Source organism: Hemicordylus capensis, chromosome 3, assembly GCF_027244095.1.
Source record: "Hemicordylus capensis ecotype Gifberg chromosome 3, rHemCap1.1.pri, whole genome shotgun sequence".
In the NCBI taxonomy this organism is placed as follows: Eukaryota; Metazoa; Chordata; class Lepidosauria; order Squamata; family Cordylidae; genus Hemicordylus; species Hemicordylus capensis.
Genome location: NC_069659.1, coordinates 317927260 through 317940571, shown reverse-complemented (window position 1 = coordinate 317940571; position 13312 = coordinate 317927260).

Sequence of the window (13312 nt, the reverse complement as noted above, 5' to 3'; positions counted from 1 at the left end):
GTCCTTCCCAAGGGTTGGCTGAATTTTATTATCCATATTGTTATTATTATAGATATTATTATAGATATCGTCGCAAAATATAGGCTGTCGCCTGTTTCCAGTAAAGCTGCCTTTTGTAATTGGCTGGTGGTGATTTCTGTGGCATCATCATTCATCATCAACAACATTTCTGTACTGCCCCATCCAAAGGCTCAGGATCTCAGGACTGGTCAGCGGCGAGCCAGAGGACAGGAGTGGGGGGGGGGGAAGAGAGGACGTGGGCTGACTGGGGGTTACTAGGACGTTTCACCGACAGCGTGACTGGCAGAAAGGAGGAAGGGAGACAGGAAGTGGACAAGGCCACTGTGGTAATTTTAAACCAAATTTGGGGTTACAGCCCATTTGACCCATTTGACCCCCTTAGGTTCTGGCAGCACTGGATAATGGCAGAGGGAAGCTCAGTCATCAGCAGGCCGCTCGGCTGTAGTCAACTGGCAAGGGAAGGTCTCTTCGGGCAACCCAGGGAAGAGACGTGTGGGCGTCCTTCGCTCGGCGGCCTTTCTATAGGCGCTGCTGCTGCCTTTTTCTTCCTGACTGCTGACAACCCCATTTTGGAGGGATTCCTCCCCTGTTGCTTGCTAGCATCGATCCCCATGCAAGCCCCTGCATTGTGCGAAGGCATTAATTAAAGGCCATTCATTTCACAAAAGGCCGTTTGTATCTTTAGGAAATGAAGATTAGAAATATGAATCAGGACGGCCGAGCCCCGTTTCCGCCCAGGCACACTAGCAAAAAGGAGGCCAGCAAGAAGAAAGGGTCCTCAGGCGCTTTGCACCTCCTTTTAATTGAATGCCCATCAAAACGACCCTGCGCTCTTCTCTAGAAGGAAATGACCCCAGTGGAAATGCCGTGCCCGCACCCTACCCCTCAAAGCCATTCCTTCTTGTATGGACAAGGTTGGATTCAAACGTGGAGACAAGGAATGTGTGCAACGACTTAGCCCCCACCCCGCTTCCGAGAAGACCTTGCCGTATCGAGGGCCAGCTGTTTGTGAGGAATAAACACAGGTTTGTCCTGAGAAAAGTAGACTATTGTTTTTTTAAAAGAGATTTTCCCCAACATGGCAAAGGAGTTTACCTAATCTGAAACGTTCTCTAGGGCCTCTGGAGTTAAGGATGTATAGACAGGTAAGCGCATAGACATGTACTATGGCTCCAGGCACTTATGATATCAGACTGGTCTCAAGGAAATGGCCACTGAAATCCACAAGAATAGTCCAAAGGTTGCTTCGGAGTAATGGTTTGTGGGGAAGAGCTGACCTTGTGGGAGCAAACATGAATTGTCCCATTTGCTAAGCAGGGTGTGCCCTGGCTTGCATTTGAATGGGAGACTACATTCGTGAGCCCTGTAAGATATTCTCTCTCAGCCTATCTTGGAGATGCCAGGGAGGGAACTTGGAACCCTCTGCATGCAAGCAAGCAGATGCTCTTCCCAGAGTTGCCCCATCCTCTAAGGGGGCAATTCTGGGAAGAGCATCTGCTTGCTTGCATGCAGAGGGTTCCAAGTTCCCTCCCTGGCATCTCCAAGATAGGCTGAGAGAGACTCCTGCCTGCAACCTTGGAGAACCCACTGTCAGTCTGTGTAGACAATACTGAGCTAGATGGACCAATGGTCTGACTCGCTATAAGTCAGCTTCCTATGTTCCTATGGGTCACAGCCTATGGCGGCGTGAGTTTCTGTATAGCTTCCATTAAAGTTAATGGAGCCGGGCAGGAGAACTCCCAGGTGGATTGTGTCTCACATGGTTTCAAGGCAGATGTTTTAAACAACTGGTACTTTAAATTAAATGATTGGTACCATCAGCTAAGGACATATATAAGGTTGCAATGAAAACAGTGAATCTTTCTCCCGAGTAAATATGCCTAAGGTGCCAGTTGATTTTCTGTCTTCATGGCCACGGGATGCGATTGCTTCCGCACAAGGATACCAGGATGTCAATGCACTCAAAAAGAATGAATATTTCCGGTGATGTTAGTTTAAAGTACTGATAGCAGTATAATGGGAAGGATACAGACTATTTAGTCATGACTAAGTACCACTGAAGTCAATGAGACAAGTTAGTCATGACTAACTTAAGTTCTATTAATTTCTATAGAAGGTTAGTCATGACTAGCTTAGTCTGGATGTGTGTGTATGTGTGCATTTTTGCACACAATGTCATGGTGGAAGGATAGAACATTCTGTCACATTTTTACTACTGCTACTGCCGCTCGGATCTTTGTCCTGACCAAATGAAGGAGTAATACAAAATGAATCAGACTCAAGTGAGGAAATTAAAAGAAGTTTTAAAAGTCCTTCTCCAAAGTCACAAACAGAAACGCAAGAAATGCCTGCAGTTTCACTTAAAGCTCCGCACATTATCTCGACCATATGTTCAGTTACTTACACTCAAAGCGTTTTATGTTGCTTTCTGTGAATTATGTTCCTCAAATTTAAACGGAAGTGTATTAAGGTAGATTAAGAAGAGGAGAACACACACACACACACTGGGAGGGAGAGATTTAAAGAACATAGCATCTCCCCCCCCCACCACCATTTTGAGCCTCCTACATCCTCTCAAACAACTGGTAAGTCTTTTAAAGTTTTTTCTTTTTAAAAAGAAAAATGTGAACCACTTTAACCACCTTGGTGCATTTCGTTAGAATATGGTTATACACAATAGGAGAAATACCTTCCCCATTCAGTTTAAAACTCCTCACCCATATTGCTTATTCCTAAGGACAATTTGTTGCCATCTCTGGAGTGATAAAGAATGTTCCAGGTGTTCCCATGGAGTAAAACTAAAGAAAATCAGTTTGTGATAGCAGTAAATTTAAAAAAGTAATACAAATACCAACACAAAAAACAGGCATCAGTGTTATAATTTTTTGTTGTTGTTATTTTCTGTGATGAATCCCCAAAGACGTTGTTAAAGTGCAGTCCTTCGTTTGCAAATTAACCTTTGAACTTTGGCTGAATCCTCGCAAAAATGTGACATCAGTAGCATCCAAAATGTAGTTGGAAATCCTTAAAACCCGCTCTATTTCTGGTTATATCCGGCAGACTTTTCTTTCCCAAAGCAGGCAATCAACCCTTGACGCAAAAATTTAACAGTAAACAAAGCAAAACTTCAGAGATCTTTGGAGGGCTCTTTCTAAGTGAAGTTCAGCACACATTTTGATCGAAATGCACAAGTGACTCTTTAAAAATCCAGAAAAAAAAACCCGATCATTTGTAGAGACTTGGAAACTAATTGACAAATTATCCACCATCATCTCCACAAAGTTCAGACTTTGAGAAAGAAATAGATTCTCATTCTGATTACAAAAATACGTACTTCACTCTAGGGATGTTCTTTATTCAGCCCTGTGCTGTGCTGTTTATCTCGGTCATTTTTGTCCTGTCCTGTCCTGTCCTGTCCTGTTGGGCAACTCGATCCATAACTCAGTTAAGTGAGGGATTTAACCTAATTGGTTCATTCCTTTCTTTGGAACTCAGCTGGCTGAATTCAAGTACTTTGGTTTGACTGAATTCTGGGCAGAATTCTTAAATACTGTAACGTAAGCCAACTATTAATTCCGCCCCCCCCCCCCCCGCTCTTTTTGGCCATGTTAAAATGTTGCTTATGGAAACATAGAAAACAACTCCACACAGTCACCTTTTTTGGAGCAATCTCAGATCATTATTTTATTTTATTTACTTTTACCATAGTCCTACAGTAAGGAGCTCCTGAGCACATTTCCTTTTTGATACAGAAGTTGTAAACATCGTGTGTGTGTACACACATACAACTTTCAACAATTAGATTCTCTCCCTTTGATGATGTTTTATTATAAAGAGCGACAGTTTTGCTAAGGTGCTAATAACCACCCAGACAAATCTGATCTCTAAGGAAAACAACTGTGCTTTTCCTACACCTGAAGATGCTGTGTGCTATATTTATTTGTGATTGGAAATTGCTATAGAAGAAAATGCAACTGCAACATTTGATGGAGCAGGATGGAATTAAGAATGAACTGGATTTTATTGTTCAGGAAATGGGCTAACGTAAGAGGAATTATAAAATTTCAGAGACTCCTTTAAGTGTGAAATATCATTTCATTGTACATAGTTAAAAAGGGAGTCGATAATCCAACTTCCGGAAAGTGTTCTGAATTATTTCAGCAGACTCTTTTAAAGGGGATTAGCAGGGCTTTAGGGGCACAATCCTTCTGTTTTATTCAATCTCTGATTTTATGTTATAATTACGAGATGTAAAGCCTCTTGAATTAGTATGCAGCCACAGTCCAGACATTATGCAGGTGCTATTCTAATCATTCAGCTTTTTAATTAAGGGACGAGTTAAGAAAACAGAATCATAAAAACACTTTTGTGAGAGCTGAGAAAATTGTGAGCGACTGCATGAATGAAGCCTTTATACCTTCTCCTGACAGGTCAGACACCAATTGCCTGACTTACGACCTTTTCTTGGTGAAACAAGGCTGAACAGCTTTCTCACCTTGTTCCCATTATATGGCTTTTATCCTCGTGAAGAACTTATGGAAATGCCCATAAGATTCTTACTTAAATTGAGGTAAGGGGGAGAGAAAGAGTAGATATTTCCATTAGAATGGATAGGTAGTTTATAAGAAATTACTTCCTCTCTGAATTTTCTCAAATGGGTGGCCAGCTTGTGTATGTCTTACATAGTTGATGGCTAAAGTCAGTAATTTTTCCATAGGAATTATGTGGGTAGGTCTGGCATCTCTCTCTCTCTCTGTACATAACAAGCATTGGTAGTTCAGGAAGATATAAAGTTTATAAGGTAGGCCCTTAACAGACCTAACAGGCTTTAAAATCTTAGGTAAAGAAAGCCCTATCTACAAACCAGTTAACCTAAAATAATAAGCCAATCTGCAGTCCTAAGCATTCTTACTCAGAAGTAAGTACCTTTGTAAGCAATAGCTGCACCCAGACTAAGTTACTCAATAGTATTATGGAGTTATTCAAAAGCTCTACTTAATTTAAACAGGGCTTCCGTCAAGTAATTTAGTTAGGATGTTGGCCACTGGGTCTCATTTTTTCAATCATGACTGAAACGATGAGAAAAATTTCTCAAAGTACTCCTACTGAAATTAAAAGGACATGTGTTTACTACACAGGAATACTAAATTTGTTATGTGCATGATCCTAAGCACGATTTACACAAAAGCCATTCCCACTGAGCTCAGCAACATATGCTGAAGACTGCAATCTTCAGCTAGGAAGGAGTAAGTCTTGTGGTTGAACCCAGTTTGTCTTACTTCTGAGTAAAGGTGAATATGTACTTTGGAGTAAACACGCTGCTTGGACTGTACCAATGTATAAATCCGGCCTCTTGTAAGTGTTGCATTATCACCCAGCCATGCCCACACGATGCAACAAACAGGAGTGTCCAACCATCACTCTGAAGCGTTCAAATCCCTCACTGGCTTAATTTGTTTAGAAGACGTTTAATAATCAGGATTCAGGACTGATATTTATTTAATTTATAGCCCTCTTTCCTTCCATGGATTGTCTATGTGGCCTTCTAAAGGGAGTCTCCCATGTTGGCACTGACTAATCCCAGAACAGCTTAGTTTCAGCAGAGTTGTTGTATGATGTCCTTCCATCCAGGCCGTCTCCTTGAACCTGGCTTTAACCTTTGACCCGGACACCCTTCCCTCTAGTTCTTCCAGACAGAGTTAGTTGCCTTGGTGGACACAGGGAAATGTGGCCCACGTTCAGAGATCCTGCCATCTTCACTTCACCTCTTCCTCGGGCCTGAACGTTGAGCCCCATCCTAGATAGGACACAAGACTGAAATGGAAGCCGTCATTCCTGCGATTGAACTTTGTCGTGGCAATGCTAAACACACCTACATCTCAATCCTCATCATGTTTACATGAAAGTCAGTCTTAAGTAAACCCAGTAAATGTCCATATGCCTAGACTGCAGTCTTCCTTGGAAACAAGGGAACAAGGAAGAACTGAAATCAAGGGGCACTACTTCCGCTTAAACCTGCTATAGAATTGAGCTGTCAGCCGCCTAAATTAATCCAAGTACTTCAGCTTGTGAATTGGGCTGTCAGTAGGAGGCTTTTTCTTTTTCTTGCTTTTCCACCACTAAATGGTTCCAAGACCCAAATACCAAACCGACTTACATCCATCCCGGCCAATGGGGCTTGGGCCACTGACTTCAACGGTATTTGTGTTCCTCCCCTAAAACGATTTTGTAGCGCATCCCTTGCCCCCTAAAGCCAACTTGATTACAGCAGCAGCATGTGCGTGGGTTGGGGGGTGGGGGGTGGCAGGAGGGAAATACGACTCGTGCTCTTCAGGTCAAGACGAACAAATGTTAAGTTCTTTGCTCCGAGTTTCTGTCCGCCCTTTTTCTACACACCGAATTGGGGGCGGGGAGGAAGGAAGGAAGGAAAATAAAGAAGGTGTGTTTTGCTCGCTGGAAGGAACCTTAAAGTGGGGAGGAAGAAGGGGACTGTGTGGGGAGAGCGGCTCGGCTGGACCCTGATGCACTGTATGCAAATACAGTTGGGGGAGGGGGTCTTTTGGGGATGGCTTTCTTTATTCAAATGGGAAACGTCTCTCTTGTGTGTTTCTTTCATCTCCCGCTCCTGATCCATCTCCCCCTTTCTCCCCCCAGTTCGGAGCAGAGTTCAGTAGCTGTAAATGAATCAATCCGAACTGCTCTGGGACTTTTTCTTTCTTTTTTAAAAAAGAGAACAATGCCAAGTATTAGGATATCAGGAGCACTCGAAATGATCGCGCGTTCAGTGAGTTTGCTTTCACGGATGAGGAGTCTCTCTCTTTCTCTCCCCCCTCGCCACCCCCCCCCCTCCATCCAATGTAAATCAAGCGCTTTAGTTATTAAGGCTGAGCACTAATCTCCAACAACCTCCACATAATGTGGCCGAATGCACAGCACCACTTCGCACCTGCATCCTGAATAGAGGCGCCTTTTCAATGGAAGACACGCTTGTTGGCCCTGCTCTCCAAAGAAGTTGTCTGAATAAGTCAAGCTCGCTGAATGCCCAGACTCGCTTTCTCTTGCTTCCCTTTGATCAAGGAAAAATGACTCCTAATTTGTCCCTTTTTCTCCTCATTGTAACATCGTTTTCAAGTCTCCCTTTTAAAAAAGATGTTTCCAAACCAGATATTTATTAAAAGAGAATCTATTGCTCTAACCCTGTTAAAACAAAAACAAAACCTAAACAAAAGTATCTTGCTTAGCCCACCCCAAGATGGCTTTGATCTTTTGGAGGAAAGAAAGTTGTTAGCAAAGACTCCTCCTTGCTTGGTTTGTTTTTGACAGATGATTCGAGAGGAAATAGAGTTGCTACCTGGAGTCATAGACCTCAGATGGACACTTGGAAGGTTCCCAGCTATTTTTCCTGGACAAGGTGGATTTTGGGGGGCGGGGGTGTTGGTTTTTGCTTGTTTGTAAGGGAAGGAAATCTATTTTCCCCTCGGTTCCCTTTCAATATCAATAGAAAGCCATCAAAAATATAAGATAAAAAGAAGAAAAAGAAGTACCAGCACAGTCTAAACATCCGTCTCCTTGTCAGTCAGTCAGTCAGTCAAGTTTTATTTACGGTCCTAGACCAAACAATCCATCTCCTTGTATTCTGAGCACTACTGGGCTACTTAAGAAAAGATTAGGGCTCCAAGAGTTGAACATTTAGTATGTGTGTACGTGTATCTCTCTCTCTCTCTCTCTCTCTCTCTCTCTCTCACACACACACACACACACACACACACACACAACATGTCTCCTAAAAGCAGTCAATTATGTGGACCGGTTTTGTTTTTAAATCCGAACAATATACCCGAAACAGAATCCTGTGTAACCCTAAACCTCGCTTTTTAAAAGCACAACCCAAATGGTTATACTTTCACTTGGGTTGTAAAAATATGCTCGCTTCTGGGCATAAGCCTCTGGGCATAACACAAGAGAAATGACTTCTGAGTAAACGTGGAAACGATTCAATTCAATCTGTTGTGGTAGTGATTTGAAGAACAGGTGAAAAGAAATTAGACGGAGGTTTATGTATGGGTTTGATTATGTGTGTGTATCTGCGCAGGCAACACTGATGTAGTGGATAAGGCTCTGATTTTTCATACAAATTTAGTTTTGTTAAAGTGAATGAGGCCACGCGATCACTATACTAGTTCGTTAACATGTCAGGAGTATGCAACACCTAGATTTAAAAAATAACAAACCCTCCGAATTTCTGCACCTAAAGATTTATATGGAGATCAAACCCCATGTTTTAACGGACTAACTGCTCCCCAAAAAGCTAGCCTCTCACATGTGCCTAGGCCCTGCATACATATCCTCGCCTCCTGTTTGCAAATACAGGGAAGCTAAAGAAACCTCCTTCCTCATTATGTGCTCCAAGTCTGACCAGATGAACCTGTTTATGGAAAGATAGTTTTTATGACCTCACAACCGCCCTTTCCCTTTCCTTTCAGTTCTTGGGCAAATACACTCAAAGCTCCAGTACTAAGTTCTTCTCTGGGAAGCGAAGCGAAATTCCAAGAAAATAAATGACATAAGCTGGGGAGTCCCAGACAAGGCATGGTCTGAAGGAAGAACATATGGAGTCACCTTGCTGAAGCAGGTCTACGTCCGGTCAGTGCCTGGATGTCTAACCACCTGAGAACCCCATGTATTGCACGTACCAGAGCTCCATGCTGGAAGTGAGATATATATGTAATAAAGGAATAAAAATAAACAAACAGATGTTTCTAGGCCAACGGGTGCAGTTGTGAGAGCACCAGCGCTAGCTGCAGCTCCCTATTGCGTGTGCACTGGTGGCACTCCTGGGGGGGGGGGCTTACATTACATGATTTGTGGCCATGCAACGTGTGAAAAGGCCTGTACCATTACTCGTGTGATACACGTGTCTTCTAACAGCGGCATTCACACTCTACAGCTAAGAAGAAGATTTATGTGAAAGCTCTACAGCTTATTCGTTTCGATGGGACTTCCTTCCACCTAAAAGTTGTGGGTCCGAGGTGCCTTCTGTACTGGACATAGCTATTCCCAGTCTACGAGCGTCCTAGGAGCAGGAACGAAGGGCAATTCTCACCCTTTCCCTGTGTTTCAGACTTTCAGACATGAGATGACTAGGTCTTCAGCTCTTCCTTTATCTCTCGCTGTTAGAAGGTAGGAAAAAGTAACCACAACAAATGCTCTTCAAAAACATTTCCTTTTTAAAATTAAGTTTTAATATACCGAGCAGCAGTCATTTGAAGTTTGCTACACTTCTTGACTTCCCCCCTCGCTCCAAACCTATAAAAGCGCCCCTGGCCAGACTGCGTCCAAGGTCTGATCAGCGGCGGCGCGATCCAATCCTGTTAAGGACTTCCAAAGCCTCACTGATGTCAGAGGAATAGAGTTAAGCCCATTGACATCAATGGGACTTCAAGGTGTTGCCTGGATTTCGCCACCCTTTTGGTTTGGCTTGGGGGTTTTTTGTGGGGGGGGGGAGCAGTGGCGGGGGGTTGTCAGACTCTTTCAGGCCTGGCTCTATTTCCATTTCCGGTAAGTGTCTGTTTCACCGCAAACTTCTTAGAATTAAACCACATACTTGGATCTGCTTGCTAGTATTCATTAAATTAGGGCTTTTAGGAGGTTTAAAATTCCACACACCCCCCCACTACATTGGGATGACCTAAAACAACTCGAACCTCCTAAGTAAATGCGGGTCCATTGGTAACCAGCCCTCAAGTCAGCTTGCTCCCCTCTCTCCACCTTTTCCTCCTCTGGATTCTCTCTGTGAGCACCAAGCGGTTCTTTTCTGCCATTACCGTAGGCTGGGGCGAATAGAGAATTAAGATCTCGCCCGCCCGCCCGCCCCCCTTTCCCGCCCCCGCCAATATAGTTTAAAACACTTTGATGTCTTGCCAAGAAATACACTTCCTTCAAAGAGGCATGTCAACATTTGTTTTTCACATTAAATGGCGTTTAGTTGCCACTGGAAAAAAATATATGCGAAAGGACCACTTTTTAATTCGATGTATAACAACCGCGGGGGTCTAAGAGAAAATAACGGCGAAAGCGATAGACACAAATAACTAAATTACCAAAACGTTAGTATATCTGCGAGCTTCATTAATATGTAACAGACTCCCCAGTTAATCTCCAAAAGCCAGTGTTCCCCCTCTAAAATAGCACTCTGGGACGAATTGTACAGGAGATCAATCACTGCTAATGCAGGAAGGTTTACTGCAAGGGAAAAAAAGCTATTTACACCTTCAAATAGAAGCTTTTGAGATTTAAGAGTAAGGGTCATATATCACCAAGAATAAATGATTATGAATTGGTAAACGCGCCCTCCAGCCATTAGCTTTGCCACGCGATTTATCATTTCGGGGTGTTCTCTCCCGCCCCCCTCCTTTTCTTTTTTAAAATCATCGGTCTGTTTGGGAAAGGGAAGCATGACGGATTTTTTTTTTAAAGGCCACCGCGGGAAAGTTTGTTTTTGCATATACTATAAGTCATCAAAACACGGCCATTCAGAAAGAAGCGGGACCACTTATGGATTGCTGCGCTCAAGAGACAATGTGGTCCTTTCATGGGGTCATTTGTTACCAAGCGATTGGCCGGTCGGGCGGAGCTGACACGCTGCAGCTTCCAAAGCATTCCCTCCTCAGGAGTGGCGAACTTGGACTTTGGGGATGGAGGAGTATGTATGATCCAGTGGGAAGTTCTGCGGCTCAAGTCTGGCAGAAAGGAAAGCCTGGGAGATGCGCACGTGAAGGGGACCTGCGTGATTGCGCAACTCCCACACACTAGGTGTTTCCCACCCATCTATCTATCACCTTCTACCTTATTCTACATTCTGAACATAAACAACAGCTCTCATTTACTGCCACGGAGTTCTGATCTCCTTCCTGATGCAAATTATATAGGCTTTCTCTCTTCTTCTCCTTCTCCTTCTCCTTCTCCTTCTCCTTCTCCTTCTCCTTCTCCTTCTCCTTCTTCTTCTTCTTCTTCTTCATAGTCTGTTTGCTGACTCAGACTAGCGTGTGAATCAGGCTAGGGCAGCCACAACCGCTCTTGTCTTGACCTAAAGTGAGACATGCTTGAGCCTGAAAAAATACAGTGGACTAGGAAAGGGACAGTACGCTAGGGAGAAGATGAGAAAAAGGAACCTCTAGGGACATTACAAAGAGCAAACTTCACAAGCTAGTGCCACTACATCTCTTCAGCTTGAATAGGCCTTCTCTAGAGAAAACGAAGGTTGGATACTGCCTGGGAGTCTGTGTGGTTGCACTGGAAGAAGTAGAGTGGGTTCCCAAAACAGGTTTCCACTTGCTGCAGTGATTTGTGATCTCATCAACAAATGCAAAATAAGGAAAGAAACAAGAATAATATGAGATTTAATGGAGGACCTCAATTTAAGGGAAGTCAAAATATCTTGGTCAAATGCCTTCAGGTCTTACCTCTACACGTCAGGAATCACCATCTCTGAGAAACAGAACAGAGAAAAGTCACTAAGGCCACAGTATGCAATTCACACATTAGGCAAAAGCAAACCTGGATTTGCCCTCCAGTAAAATTCAGAGAGAACTTCAATGGATCATGATTCTTTGTGCACCTGTGTTCATACAGGTGTTTGCAAACACATGGTTGCCACATTCACATTTTCAGGTGTACACTTTAAACACCTTAGGTGCTGGACATCTAAATTCAGAAAGTGTGAATGAGCCTTAAGTCCATCCCTACCTACTAACCCCCACCTGCTTAAGTTCTGGTTGCCTAAGGCTGCCAACCTATGTACTTCTGCTGGGAAGCAGCATCAACTGGAATCACAGGGCTTGACTCAGATCAGGGACCCAGTTGTTCTCTAAGAAAACACTAGAACTGGGGAACTGTTTAGGGCAGATGTTCTCAAAGTTGGGTGCCCAAATGTAGCTGGGTTACAATTCCGATCATCCATTGTTTCTGGGGATTATGGGAGTTGTAGTCCAATAGCTGGGAACCCAGATTTGAGAACCTCTGCCATAGGCATCAAGTCCTGTTTTCTCCAGCCTCATTTGCCATGACAAATTATTCGAGAGATCAGTTTCCAGAGAAAGAATCCAGGTCTTGCTATAGACTTTCCCTAGACTTTCTCTACACTCAGTATTGGGTGTCAAGTCAGCCGTGTTAATATGCACACAAGCCTCTCTGGAAGGAAACCCTTATAAACTTGGACATATTTCAATGGAGTTTATTTTGATAAGGCCTTTCTTTGTGGAAAAAGAAGCTCTTGCTGCTACCTTCCTTTCTGAGGCTGAATCTGAGGTTCAGAACGGACTGTCCTCTCTCCCCCATCCCAATAAATTGGATTCCAATTGGGACAAGACCCTCAGTTGAGGGGAAGAGAAGGATTTAATAGGTGTGATGAAAGGGGGCTTCTGGCACTCTGCCTCTTCCTAGGTAACCAGATTGCTGAAAGCTTCAAGTAAATGTTCCTCCACTTACTTTTAAATCATGCACAACTGAAAGAGCTTGAGGATTCTGTTTGTACAGCCACTTCCTTGTGGACTAGCTGAGTCCTTGCCATATATTCAGATCAAAGACCCTTCAGCAGAAATACTGGGAAGAGAATATTATGAAGTTTTAACTCTTTGAGGAGCATGGCTGGCTTGGATTGGGCCCTGGGGAAAGAACTGCCGATGGGCCCCTGACCCCTGAGTCCTCCATTTTCTCCTCCTCCGCCCATGTTACCCCCACCAAGATCCTTGCACATGGTAAAAACCCAATCATCCTCTGCATGCTTTTTCTCATGATCCTGTGCAAATAACACCGCACACGCACAGACTTTCATGCATGCTTGTGCGCATCCCTCTGGCTCAGAAGCAGTCTTTAAGCATATATACCTACTACAATCACCTCATACAACATCAAGAAGGCTTCTGTCTTTCTCAATGAGAGAAGGAGGCAGGAGGGCAAAGACCCAACAGTAGTCAGTGGGCTCCCCTCTCTCAGGGGCCCAGGGACAGTTGTCTCCTCTTGCTTAATTATAGCTACCTCCCTGATATGTTGAATGCTTTTACCAATGCCCTAGACTTCAATAGTTAATGCTAACTCAACTCAAGGAACTCTAGCAATTGAGGGCTGATATCCTATGAACACTTACTTGGGAGTATGTTTTATTGAACACAATGGAACTTACTTCTGAATAACCATATTTTTGGGATCAGAACACCCTATTGTAAGACACACACATCAAACCACAGCAGGCAAATATCACAGAGAGCCCCAATGTGTGATGAGTGGGGTGTTC